Source organism: Arachis stenosperma, chromosome 3 (genome assembly GCF_014773155.1).
Source record: "Arachis stenosperma cultivar V10309 chromosome 3, arast.V10309.gnm1.PFL2, whole genome shotgun sequence".
NCBI classification, from domain to species: domain Eukaryota; kingdom Viridiplantae; phylum Streptophyta; class Magnoliopsida; order Fabales; family Fabaceae; genus Arachis; species Arachis stenosperma.
Window position 1 is genome coordinate 15,194,354 of NC_080379.1, and position 14,174 is coordinate 15,208,527.

Genomic DNA, 14,174 nt, shown 5'->3' on the forward strand with positions numbered 1-14,174 from the left:
GGCATAGAACTCTTGAACCATGAGAATTCCGACTTGTTGCATGGGGTTGGCTAAGACTTCCCAACCTCTTCTTTGAATTTTATGTCGGATCTCCGGATACTCATTCTTTTTTAGCTTGAAAGGGACCTCAGGGATCACTTTCTTCTTTGCCACAACATCATAGAAGTGGTCTTGGTGGCTTTTGGAGATGAATCTCTCCTTCTCCCATGACTCGGAAGTGGAAGCTTTTGCTTTCCCTTTTCCTTTCTTTGAGGAAACTCCGGTCTTAGGTGCCATTGATGGTGAATGAAAAATAAAAAAGCTTAGGCTTTTTACCACACCAAACTTAAAATTTGCTTGTCTCCAAGCAAAAAAAGAAAAGAAGAGTAGAAGAAGAAGAAGAAAATATGGTAGAGAGGGAGAGGAGAGGGTTCGGCTATGTTGGAGAATGTGGATTTGTGTTGTGTGAAAATGTAAAAGAAAAGAAGGGTATTTAGAGGGAGGGGGGAGGGTATAGGTTCGGCCAATTTGGGTGGGAATGGGTGGGAAAGTGAATTTGAATTTTATGGAGGTAGGTGGGGTGTATGGGGAAGAGGAGGTTGATGTGAATGGTGAATGGGTAAATTGGGAGGAGGAATTGAGGTGATTGATGAAGAAGATGTTGGGAATTGTGACATGGGGAATCACATCACAAAAACTAGGATTGGGAAGTAAGGTGGGAATATGTTAGGTGAGGATCCTGTGGGGTCCACAGATCCTGAGGTGAAAACAAATACCATTCCTTCACCATATAAGCATGTAACATGCCTCCATGCATCATTCTGGCGTTTAAACGCCCATTGATGCACGTTCTGGGCGTTAAACGCCCATGTGATGCTTGTTTCTGGCGTTGAACGCCAGTTTCAAGCTTGTTTCTGGCGTTCAGCGCCAGATTGTCCTCTGTGTGCGCATTCTGGCGTTAAACGCCAGGATGTAGCTTGTTTTGGGCGTTCAGCGCCAGAAAGATGCTCTGTTCTGGCGTTGAACGCCAGCCAGATGCTCCTTCTGGGCGCTGAACGCCAGCCCGTGCGTCCTCCAGGGTGAAAAATTTTTTCTTCTGTTTTTGACTCTGTTTTTAATTTTTTTGATTTTTTTCGTGGCTCCTCATGATCATGTACCTAATAAAACACAAAAATAACAAAGAAACAAAATAAAATTAAATTAGATGAATAAAATTGGGTTGCCTCCCAACAAGCGCTTCTTTAATGTCATTAGCTTGACAGTGCTCCACAAGGTGATCAGGTCAATGTTAGTGTAGTCCCAACACCAAACTTAGAGTTTGGATATGGGGTTTGAACACCAAACTTAGAGTTTGGTTGTGGCTTCACAACACCAAACTTAGAGTTTGACTGTGTGGGTTCTTCTTGACCTTGAATTGAGAGAAGCTCTGCATGCTTACTCTCTTTTGTCACAGAGGGATTGCCATGTGCCTGAAACACAAGGTATTCTCCATTCAATTGAAGAACTAATTCACCTCTGTTGACATCTATCACAGCTCCTGCTGTGGCTAGGAAAGGTCTTCCTAGGATGATGCATTCATCATCTTCCTTCCTAGTGTCTAGGATAATGAAATCAGTAGGGATGTAAAGGCCTTCAACCTTTACTAGCACGTCCTCTACCATCCCATAAGCTTGTCTTATGGATTTGTCTGCCAATTGTAATGAAAACAAAGCAGGTTGTACCTCAATGATTCCCAGCTTCTCCATTACAGAGAGTGGCATAAGGTTTATTCCTGACCCAAGATCACATAGAGCTTTTTCAAAGCTCATAGTGCCAATGGTGCAAGGTATTAAGAACTTGCCAGGATCTTGTTTCTTTTGAGGTAGAGTTCTCTGAATCCAAGTATCTAGTTCACTAATGAGCAAGGGAGGTTCACTTTCCCAGGTCTCATTACCAAACAGCTTGGCATTCAGCTTCATGATAGCTCCTAAGTATTGAGCAACTTGCTCTCCAGTCACATCTTCATTCTCTTCAGAGGATGAATATTCTTCAGAGCTCATGAATGGCAGAAGGAAAATTAAAGGAATTTCTATGGTCTCTAGATGGGCCTCAGATTCCTCAGGCTCCTTAATAGGAAACTCCTTCTTGCTTGAGGAACGTCCCAGGAGGTATTCCTCACTAGGATTTTCGTCCTCCTCCTCCTTGGTGCATTCGGCCTCTTTGATTATGTCAATGGCCTTGCACTCTCCTTTTGGATTTTCTTCTGTATTACTTGGGAGAGTACTGGGAGGAGTGTCAATAACTTTCTTACTCAGCTGGCCCACTTGTGCCTCCAGATTTCTAATGGAGGATCTTGTTTCATTCATGAAACTGAAAGTGGCCTTTGACAGATCAGAGACTATATTGGCTAAATTAGAAGTGTTTTGTTCAGAATTCTCTGTCTGTTGCTGAGAAGATGATGGATATGGCTTACTATTATTCAGCCTGTTGCGTCCACCATTGTTAAAACCTTGTTGAGATTTTTGTTGATCCTTCCATGAGAAATTTGGATGATTTCTCCATGATGAGTTATAGGTGTTTCCATAAGGTTCACCTAAGTAGTTAACCTCTGCCATTGCAGGGTTTTCAGGATCATAAGCTTCTTCAGAAGCTGCCTCTCTAGTACTATTGGATGCATGTTGCAATCCATTCAGATTTTGAGAGATCATGTTGACCTGTTGAGTCAACACTTTGTTCTGAGCCAATATGGCATTCAGAGCATCAATTTCAAGAACTCCTTTCTTCTGAGGTACCCCATTATTCACGGAATTCCTCTCAGAGGTATACATAAACTGGTTGTTTGCAACCATGTCAATGAGTTCTTGAGCCTCTTCAGGCGTTTTCTTTAGGTGAATAGATCCACCTGCAGAATGATCCAGTGACATTTTCGAAAATTCAGAGAGACCATAATAGAATATATCTAATATGGTCCATTCTGAAAACATGTCAGATGGACATCTCTTGGTCAGCTGCTTGTATCTTTCCCAAGCTTCATAGAGGGATTCACCATCTTTTTGTTTGAAGGTTTGAACATCCACTCTCAGCTTGCTCAGCTTTTGAGGAGGAAAGAATTTATCCAAGAATGTAGTGACAAGCTTATCCCATGAGTCCAGGCTATCCTTGGGTTGTGAATCCAACCATACTCTAGCTCTGTCTCTTACAGCAAAAGGGAAAAGCAAGAGTCTATAGACTTCAGGATTAACTCCATTTGTCTTTACAGTGTCACAGATCTGCAAGAACTCAGTTAAAAACTGGTAAGGATCTTCAGATGGAAGTCCATAAAACTTGCAGTTTTGTTGTATTAAAGCAACTAGTTGAGGCTTAAGCTCAAAGTTATTGGCTCCAATGGTAGGAATGGAGATGCTTCTTCCATCAAACTTGGACGTTGGCTTTGTGAAGTCTCCAAGCATTCTCCTTGCATTATTATTATTTTCGGCCATCACCTCTTGTTCTAATGTTTCTGAAAGGTTGTTTCTGGATTGTTGTAATTTAGCTTCTCTTAATTTTCTCTTCAGAGTCCTTTCAGGTTCTGGATCAACGTCAACAAGAGTGCCTTTATCCTTGTTCCTGCTCATATGAAAGAGAAGAAAACAAGAAAAGAAAAAGGAGTCCTCTATGTCACAGTATAGAGATTCCTTTATGTTAGTAGAAGAAGAAAGGGGTATAAGAAAGAAGAAGGGGGTTCGGTTTTTAGATGAAGAGAGGTGAAGAGAAGTGTTAGTAATTAATTAATTAAATAGAAGAGGAGAAGAGAAGGAAGAATTCGAAAATAATTTTGAAAAAGTAGTTAGTGATTTTCGAAAATTGGAAATAAAGTAAGATTAAAATTAAAACTTAAAACAATTAATTAATTGAAAAGAATTTTGAAAAAGAGAGAGATATTTTCGAAAATTAGAGAGGGAAAAGTAGTTAGGTGGTTTTGAAAAAGATAAGAAACAAACAAAAAGTTAGTTAGTTGATTGAAAAAGATTTGAAATCAAAATTGAAAAAGATAAGAAGATAGTAAGTTAGATAAGATATTTTAAAATTAAATTTTGAAAAAGATAAAATTTTGAAAAGGATAAAATAAAAAGATAAGATAAAAATTTTAAGAAAAAGATATTTTGAAAAAGATTTAATTTAAAAAAAAATTACTTAACTAACAAGAAACCACAAGATAAGATTCTAGAATTTAAAGATTGAACCTTTCTTAACAAGAAAGTAACAAACTTCAAATTTTTGAACCAATCACATTAATTGTTAGCTAATTTTCGAAAATTACATATAAAGATAAGAAAAAGATTTTGAAAATATTTTGAAAAAGATTTTTGAAATTTTCGAAAATAATAAAAAAAAATGAAAAAGATATGATTTTTGAGAAAGATTTTGAAAAGATAGGATTTTTAAAATTGAAATTTTGACTTGACTTGTAAGAAACAACTAATTTTGAAAATTTTTGACCAAGTCAACCCAAAATTTCGAAATTTTGGAGGGAAATAAGGAAAAGATATTTTTTGATTTTTGAATTTTTAAGGAAAAACACAAAAATTACCCAAAACATGAAAATTTTGGATCAATACACAAGATGCATGCAAGAATGCTATGAATGTCAAGATGAACACCAAGAACACTATGAAGATCATGATGAACATTAAGAACATAATTTTGAAAAATTTTTTGATGCAAAGAAAACATGCAAGACACCAAACTTAGAAATCTTTAATGCATGGAAAATATGAATGCAAAAATGCACATGAAAAACAACAAACAAAACAAAACAAAAAATCATCAAGATCAAACAAGAAGACTTGTCAAGAACAACTTGAAGATCATGAAGAACACTATGAATGCATGGGATTTTCGAAAAATGCAAGAAAAACTTTTAAAAGCATGCAATTGACACCAAACTTAAAAATTAACACAAGACTCAAACAAGAAACACAAAATATTTTTGATTTTTATGATTTTCTAATTTTTTTTTGTATTTTTATTAATATTTTCGAAAATAAAGTTTTGAAAAACGAAAAATAAAAAGAAAAATTTTGAAAAGATTTTTGAAAAGAAAATTACCTAATCTGAGCAACAAGATGAACCGTCAGTTGTCCATACTCGAACAATCCCCGGCAACGGCGCCAAAAACTTGGTGGACGAAATTGTGATCACATTATATGTTTCTTGGATTTTGAATGAAGACTTATTTATGGCACTGCCATGTTCTAATTATTTTGAGATGAAGGCTTCTAAGGGGCAGCACCTGTGTGAGGTTTTCTTTATTGGAATTCACAACTCCGTTCAACTAACCAGCAAGTGTACTGGGTCGTCCAAGTAATAACCTTACGTGAGTAAGGGTCGAATCCACAGAGATTGTTGGTATGAAGCAAGCTATGGTCACCTTGCAAATCTCAGTTAGGCAGATTAAAAAGTTATGGGTTCGAAAATAGAAAGAACTAAATATTAAAAAGGGATAGAAATACTTATGTAGATTCATTGGTAGGAATTTCAGATAAGTGGAATGGAGATGCTGTAGAGCTCTCGGACGCCTGCTCTCCTATTCCTTCTATTCAATCCTTCTTACTCCTTTCCATGGCAAGCTTTGTATAGGGGTTCACTATCAGCTGTGGCTACTTTCATTCCTCTCGGGGAAATAACCTGTGCGGCTGTCACTCGCACAGCTAACCAGTCTGGAGGCATCACCCATGGTTGATAGCTACATCCCATCCTCGCAGTGAAAGCTAATGCACGCACTCTGTCACAGTACGGCCAATCACCGGTTGGTTCCCGCTCCTACTGGAATAGAATCCCTCTTTTGCGTTTGTCACTAACGCCTAGCAGGTTAAAGTTTGAAGCACGTCACAGTCATTCATGAACGGAATCCTACTCGGAATACCACAGACAAGGTGAGACTTTCCGGATTCCCAGGATCCTACTCAGAACACCACAGACAAGGTTGGACTTTCCGGATCCAGATAAATGCCGCCATCTATCTAGCTTATACCACGAAGATTCTGTTGGGGAATCTAAGAGATACACATTCAAGCTTCTTTGCATGTAGAACGGAAGTGGTTGTCAATCACGCGCGTTCATGAGTAAGAATGTTAATGAGGGTTATTAACTCATCACATTCATCATGTTCTTGGGTACGAATGAATATCTTGGAATAAGAATAAGAGAGGAATTGAATAAAAGAAAATAGAACTTCATTAATCTTTGAGGTACAGCAGAGCTCCACACCCTTAATCTATGGTGTGCAGAAACTCCACTGTTGAAAATACATAAGCAAGAGGTTCAGGCATGGCCGAATGGCCAGCCCCCTAAACGTGATCACAGGATAGAAAATACAATCCAGGATGTCTAATACAATAGTAAGAGGTCCTATATATACTAGACTAGCTACTAGGGTTTACATAAGTAAGTAATTGATGCATAAATTCACTTCCGGGGCCCACTTGGTGTGTGTTTGGGCTGAGCTTGATCAATCCACGTGTAGAGGCATTTCTTGGCGTCAAACTTCAGGTTATGACGTGTTTGGGCGTTTGACTCCGGATCATGACGTTTTTCTGGCGTTTTACTCCAGACAGCAGCATGAACTTGGCGTTTAACGCCAAGTTACGTCGTCATTCTTCGAATAAAGTATGGACTATTATATATTGCTGGAAAGCCCTGGATGTCTACTTTCCAACGCCGTTGAGAGCGCGCCTTTTGGAGTTCTGTAGCTCCAGAAAATCCATTTCGAGTGCAGGGAGGTCAGAATCCAACAGCATCAGCAGTCCTTTTGTCAGCCTCTTTCAGAGTTTTGCTCAAATCCCTCAATTTCAGTCAGAATTTACCTGAAATCACAGAAAAACACACAAACTCATAGTAAAGTCCAGAAATGTGAATTTAACATAAAAACTAAGGAAAACATCCCTAAAAGTAGCTCAAACTTATTAAAAACTATATAAAAACAATGCCAAAAAGCGTATAAATTATCCGCTCATCACCGGTGCTGCTGCCGCGGCGGTTATGGGAGAGAAGAAGAAGAAGAATGGAATTGGGGAAAAAGAAAGGGGCGCGACTGCGCGACACTCTGCGCGTGTTAGGGTTATCCCCTTTTTGGATCGACGCGGGTGCGCACCTTGCGCGTCTGCGTACATTGAGAAAATAGGGATCCACGCGTGAGCGTGCAGCGCGCTCTAGCGTGGATTGGCAGATTTATGCAAGGGCGCGTGCGCGTACAGTGCGCACACGCGTACATCGGGTTGGGCCTGAGGCTTAGAGTGGGCTTGACGCACGCCCAACTCTCGGGGGAAAGGCCTAGAGTGGCGGCATCATGTAAGGACGCGTGCGCGGCAAGTGCGCGTCCGCGTACATTGATAATTTGTGATAAGTCCGGAGAAAGAAAAATAAATCACGAATGAGTTGAAGGAGAAGTGTTATCATTTGATGGGACATGTCAAAGTAACCAAAGATGGTACCGATGAATATGACCCCTTATTCATCTTGAACAAGTGGAAAGAACGGTAAGTTCTTTGCCTATTGCATTAACATTAATGATTTTTCTAGAGACTCTAATATCGCATATCTCATAAATTTTATTCTTGTAGGTAGGCAATACACATTGCATGATTCTTAACAACATGAAATGTCCCCAGTTTGAGAAAGATATATACTGTGTGCCAACGGATATTGTGGTAGGCCAAATTTTTTATTCCCTGCTGATTGAATGTGTATAACGTTTTATTCAGCACATTAATTGGGTTCGGTTCAGTGGTGTTGGTCATTATCGTTCACTTGATTGTTTGTGTTTCAGCTATGTCCTTTTTCATGCAAAAAAAAAAATATTTTTCTTGATGATTAAATGTGTATCACATTTTATTCAGCACATGAGTTACGTTCGGTTCAGTTGAGTTGTCATTTTCATTCACTTGATTGTTAGTGTCTTTAGTTGTATCCTTTTATTTAGAAGATGAATGGTCTTTTACTGGTTCTTTTGTGATTTAAATGAGGTTTGTTTTACAGATGTTTGTGTTGGGAAACCATGGCGTGGATTACCTTGATCCAAAGACCAAGAAGGCCTACCGGTTTGATGTCGAACGATATGCACACCAACGCCAGTTTCTAGACAAAAATCTTAGGCTGATAATTAGGTCTCATCTTCCTAGGGCTGTGACTCAGAAGGAAAGATATTCTACTTCATTTCCTGCCTTATCTGATGCTGGAGGGGGCTAATAAATCGGTATTAGTCAGTCTGTGGTCTAGGCTTCTTACTTCCTGGCAAAGGACAGGACGGCAATACCAATCGATATAGACTGATCATCTGCCTTCTGAAGGGCTTGTATTGCTTTATGCAGGACGGCCTTAACACTTTTTCGAATGACTTCTCTCCCTTAACAGCTGAAGTCAGGGCTGGCCTGTCTGAGCCTTCTAAGTAGTGGCATGTCTGTCTGCCTATGGGAATTCTCTAAAAGCTACATCAAATCCTTAAGATAAAGTCTATAATTTCTAAGCCTACAACGACGACTATTGAAGACTAACTATCAGTCTCTCAATCCCACGAACAAGCTAATCCTGAGGTCTAACTAGAAGATAACTTTCTTCCCAAGGCCTAGCTGAATAGATTCATTAAGGGCTTTGAGATAGCTACATCATCTTAGACTATAGACTGTTGCTTTTCCTCAGATTTCTTTTCAAGGTATTAGTAACGAAGGCGTCAAGAGTGGTTGCCTTCGTAGCTGCGCAGCCTTTATGGATACTTTTTTCGCAGCTCAAGTTGCTTCTTATATTCTCTACGGCATTGACTTAAACTTCTTCGATTCCTGTAGCTCTACTGATAGGGTCCCTGAGCGTCGGCAGCGAAAGAGTTAACAACCCTGCCCCGGTCGTGCTCCACACCCGTGAAGCACTCCCTCCAACCTAAGGGACTGGGGAAGCCTTTGCCCCCTACGCTTTTAGGTACTACGGCCTACCACAGGACTGAAACAGCTACTATCGTCACTTCCCCACACCTGTGGGTAAGTGCCTTGCTTTCAAGACTAATAGTAGAAAGTCTATTACTAGTATACTGTAGTCCTCTATCGCTCGGGAACCCCACCCTCACTTGACTGACCCTGCGGGGCTATTACACCTATTCCATTCCCGGATTCTTGGCTGTTGTGGAGAATCCATTCCTTTGTTTGTTCATTTATGAAGAAATCTTGTCCGAAGGCTTCAATCCATTAGCCCTGCTTTCTTGTCAAGCAAGGGAAGGAATGTTCTCATTTCAAAAGTGAAGTGAAGCATGGATGTGGTTTCATGCGAGAAACTAATATCAGAGGCTGGCAGCGGTAGTTACATGATCTGAGGAGAGGAATTGAATGCACTATTAGCAAGAGAAAGGAAAGATAAAAGGAGGTCTTTGTTTTGTATCTCCTTACTACACTCGTAACCCAGGAACAACCCCTTAAGCTGCATCCCAGGCGAGTAAGCCGACTACCTCTTCTGGTCTACCATGAATGGACTCGAAGGATCATAAATTAATAAAGTAAGTATTTGGAATCAGCTAGCTGGAAGAGTATTCCCCTTCAGGCATTAGGAACTCCAGAAGAAGTTGAAACCTAACGTGTTGAGGCTATCCAGCAATGTTTTCTTGAAGCTTGTTAGAGCACTGGAGCAGAATAGGTAACAAGTAGCTCTTCTTTCACAATCCATTAGGCTCTTCGATTTTCTTCTTAATCCAAGAAACCACATATTCAATATCGATGGAAGTAATTCACCCCAAGGTAAGTGAATCAAAATAGTCCTAATTTTTCCACTTTGCGAAATTCTTACTGATATTATCATCTTCTATTTTTTAGAAACCACTGCTTACATCTTGTAAGCAACCATTTCCGACAGCTATCCATCTTCTAAGCAACCACTTCCGACATCTATTCCATCTTGTAAGGAACCACTTCTGACATCTATAACATCTTCTAAGCAACCCATTAATACTAGTTTTTACCATGTGTAGTGACTTCCCCATGCCGAATAATACTTTCATATTGATTCTCATTATCACGGTGTAAGGTTAAGTGCAACTCCAGAAGGAGAAACAGACTTCGTTAATGCTAAACTCAATAATATGCAGGCCATATATACAGCAAAAGCCTTTTTTAATGCTAGCCTGTGAGGCACAGCTTCTTCCTCCATATTGAACGCTTGCTCACGCGCAGTAGCATCCTCCTGAATTCCTAAAAGATCAAATCTTTGTGGCTCATTAAGCAATATCCTAACCGCATTATTTAAGGGTTCCCCACACTCACATGGGCTGGGGACATGAGGGTGTATGCTACATATTTGGTGATAGAATGTATCCCGAGCTACCCTCAAAAGAGTACTTAGATCAGGGAAGCACAAAGCATGCGGTCTTAAGAACAATTGCTCAGGAGCAATGTTTCACCAAATACTGAAGCCTGTCATAGCACAGAGGCATATTATAAAGCGTGAGTCCCTCAGGTATGAATACCTTATAGCCTCTCTCATTGTGAAGGACTTGATTCTCCCACCCCTCCATTATCAATAGCAGCTAACAATCCTGGCTTTTCTGATCGTACGAGTGGAGTGCGAAAATGGGTCAATTCAAAGGGGAGTGCCTCCCACGCTTTAATTGGAACCCAGTTTGCATATGTATATATGAGCTCCCAATCCTTACACCTCCATTTACATTGGCGCTCCCCCCTTAACGCTGACTCAAGAATAAAAGATATATTCGATGGGTCAAGATGAGGAAATTTCTTAGGTCTAACCACGTTTTCACTTAAATCCATTTTACATATCCACTTATACCAAGCGGGGGGACTGACCCTTTGAGCATTGTTTCCAGTTGTACTACCTATTCGGTCCTCCCTAACTGGAGGAATATTCCTCATTATAGGAATTCCCTTTATTAATGCCATAAACAAACTTATCATGACTGCACCCCTCCCCCATTATCATTTGGAAATAATTCTTTGTTAATTACTATTTTATGTTTAGGGCATAAACTAATGTTTTCCCACATACATTTAACATGTTCATCACCTAAGTTAATGCGTTGAATTCTGTGCGTTGAATTCTGCCATTCAGACTGTATTTATCTAACATACTTTGAATAAAAGCTTCAATGTGCTGAGGAGAAGAAGATGAACTACGACTTCCATTATAGCAAGAAAAATAGGATTCTATAGAATACCTATTCTAGCGAAAAACACATGAAGTTTGTAACATTTCCAAATCTAGCTTAATGAACGCCAACTCAAACAAAGCATACGGAAGTAAGCTAACAGGTGGAATTGAATATTCAAACTTAAGCGTTCCCAATTCCATATTGGAATAATCCACTTCAATATTCATAAATTGAATAACAAGATCAATTATTATCAAATCATTTGTTATAGTACTCAATACCTCTATCAACTTATCATTATCTGTGGTATAAAGAGTATTTGATAAGTCAACACAAAATAGAGTATCAACATTATCCCAAGAGCATACCCTATCATAAAATTTCTTGGCCCCATTGATATCACGATCTATTAATGAGTTATTGGATAAAGGATATCATTCCCGAAGAGCTATCATTATGGAATTCGCAAGAGCTAGAGCTATCAGCTCGTCTTGGGGCTCCCAAATAAGACAATATAAATCATAATCGTGAGTATGCCCGTCCACCATAAGGCAAGCAGGAAAGGTAGTACGGTGAAAATTATTAGTATTCTTATTAGCATTATGTTCATCAGCCCTAATGAGCCTAGGAGAGGGAAATTGGTATTTACCATCTAATAGCTTTTCAGTAAGATCCTGCATATCTTTTGTTGATAACCATTTACTCCAATCATATGCACCTGTGTACTTTATATCCATCAATTGCACCACATGATCTATAGTACATTTAGTAGTGATATGCCTAAGGCTAGACGTTATAGATAATCCTATTCTAAGGTAAATTGATTTGCGTTCTGTGAGTAGTTTAGAAGGGAATATTCAAACCATAAGAGGATCTATCAGTCAAAAATAATAGAAATGACACGGATTTTATTAAGCCTACACCACAGTCCCTACCACCTACCTCCTATTATATTCTATATCTAAGTGGTAAGGTCTGATTTAGTGATGAGAGGTCCCAGGATATCTCATCAACCGGAACATGCCACTAATCTAAGGCTGTCATTTCGGAAAAGGGTAACATTGTTACCTTTTTCTCTAAATGGCTAGTCTAAGATGGAGTAATTTTTTCAAGTAATCTCGAAGTTTTCACACGCATCCAAGCAATTGGTATTCAATTAAACCATAGAAAGCATAGATTCGCCTCGCCTACTTGGATTCGGCCCCTGCTTGCCGTGAAAACAAAGAATCCGGACATGTGCTGAAATGCATTGTAAGTGGAGATAGAAAGCGATAAGAACCAGTGACGGGAAAGCCTCCCATAAGAAAAGAAGAAAGAAAAATATCGTTGTTAAAAAAGAAGAAAAGAAGCAAGAGTTGGCACCTAGGATCTCTGAGTCCCCAGGTAATATAGTAAGGAAAGAGAATTCGACCCGAGACCAAAGAAGGCTTTCGCGCGTGTAGACGTGTAGATAAGTTCCGGCCGAGGAAGGTGGGAGGTAGCGATCTCATCCAACAATCCTCTCCTCATGTCAAGGCTTCGGACCTCTAGGAATGGGCCTTCTCGCAAGCTCAATAGCCTTTTTTAGGCCCTGTTGAGTCGGGTATAAAACCACACTACTTTTTGCTTATAGAAATTGGGCTTGTAGGATATCTCTCTGAGCGCAGCTACAATTGCTTTAGGGTAAAAGTCAAGGCCGAAACTCTTTTCTCTCTTTAGCGCTAGGCCTTCGTCATAAAGGGAATTGACTCTTATCTTATAAAGGCTAATTGAGTGAAAGAAGTGAAAAACCGACCCAAAAAAGCTAGGCTCAATGCAATTGAGTAAAAGTGGAGGGATATGCGGTCTCTTCAAGAATCAATGTCACTTTCTAAGCCCGATTTGCTTCTTCTAATAGAGTAGAGGAAACCCCTCTTCTTTCGTCTATTCTTTGGTTAAAGCGGCTAAATCCTATGGAGCTACGTGAAAGCTAAAAGCTAAGGTGCGTCTTTACTTTAACATTTCGAAATCTCTTTCTCTCTTGGAAAGCCTTAGAGTTCTTGATTCAGTAGGACTTATCCTTCATTATGCTAGAGGCAAGAGGCCCTTATAAAGCATATGAAGGAGAAGGCTAAAGCCCTATAACAAGATAAGAAAGCCCTGACCCATGTTGTCTATTTTCGTAGGTGAATCAAGTACAACAAGTAAGGTCAGGGTAGAGGATTTTGCTCTGCTATGCAGATCCACTAGACTAGGAAAGAAGTACGCATTGCTTACTTACTGTTTCTGTTTTTTCGATCCCTAGTAGCTAATTAAGTTGCTAGTAGGGCGAGAAGGGGAAGGAAGGGAAAGGATAGCCTTTTTTCATAAAAGCTCTTCATAAAGACCTATGAGACCGCGTTTATCCTTAAGATATAGGAGGGCTACTTACTGGTGGAACACTTTGAAGGAAAGGTACAGAATCTGAGTCCTAGGCCACAACAGCACCTCTTTATCCCGAATCTTTTCTTTTTCCTCATCAGCTTTCGAGCCCCTTTCTACAAAATCTCTTGCTGTCTTTTCCCGGTTGGAATCCTTTTTTAGCCGAGTTTTGTCTTTACCTTTCTCCGCTGCCAGATAAGTTGGCTAACCGTGGCCCTACTCCTTTCATGCCTCCCCCAAAATACATCCACTCTGTAAGGAGATGAGAACTCTTGGTCTAGGAGTCAAAAAGAGGTGGAACTTCTATTCTATATATACACTATTTCACGCTGAGCGAGGCTGCTTTCCCTCCTTACGTTGAAGTAAGCTTCTTCTTTGATTTCAAAATACATCCACTCTGTAAGGAGATGAGAACTCTTGGTCTAGGAGTCAAAAAGAGGTGGAACTTCTATTCTATATATACGCTATTTCGCGCTGAGCGAGGCTGCTTTCCCTCCTTACGTTGGAGTAAGCTTCTTCTCTGATTTCATCACCTTCTCTTTTCTGGTTCTTCCACAAAGCAGCTGAATGGAGAAGAAGCAGAGTATATCATGCTCAATGGTCAACGTACAAGGTAAAAAATTTTATCTTCTGTAGTGCTATTTTTAATGTGTTTTATTTTGTATGCTATTAATTGTATTTTACTTAAATTCTTGCTTAGCTATTGTGGCATATATGT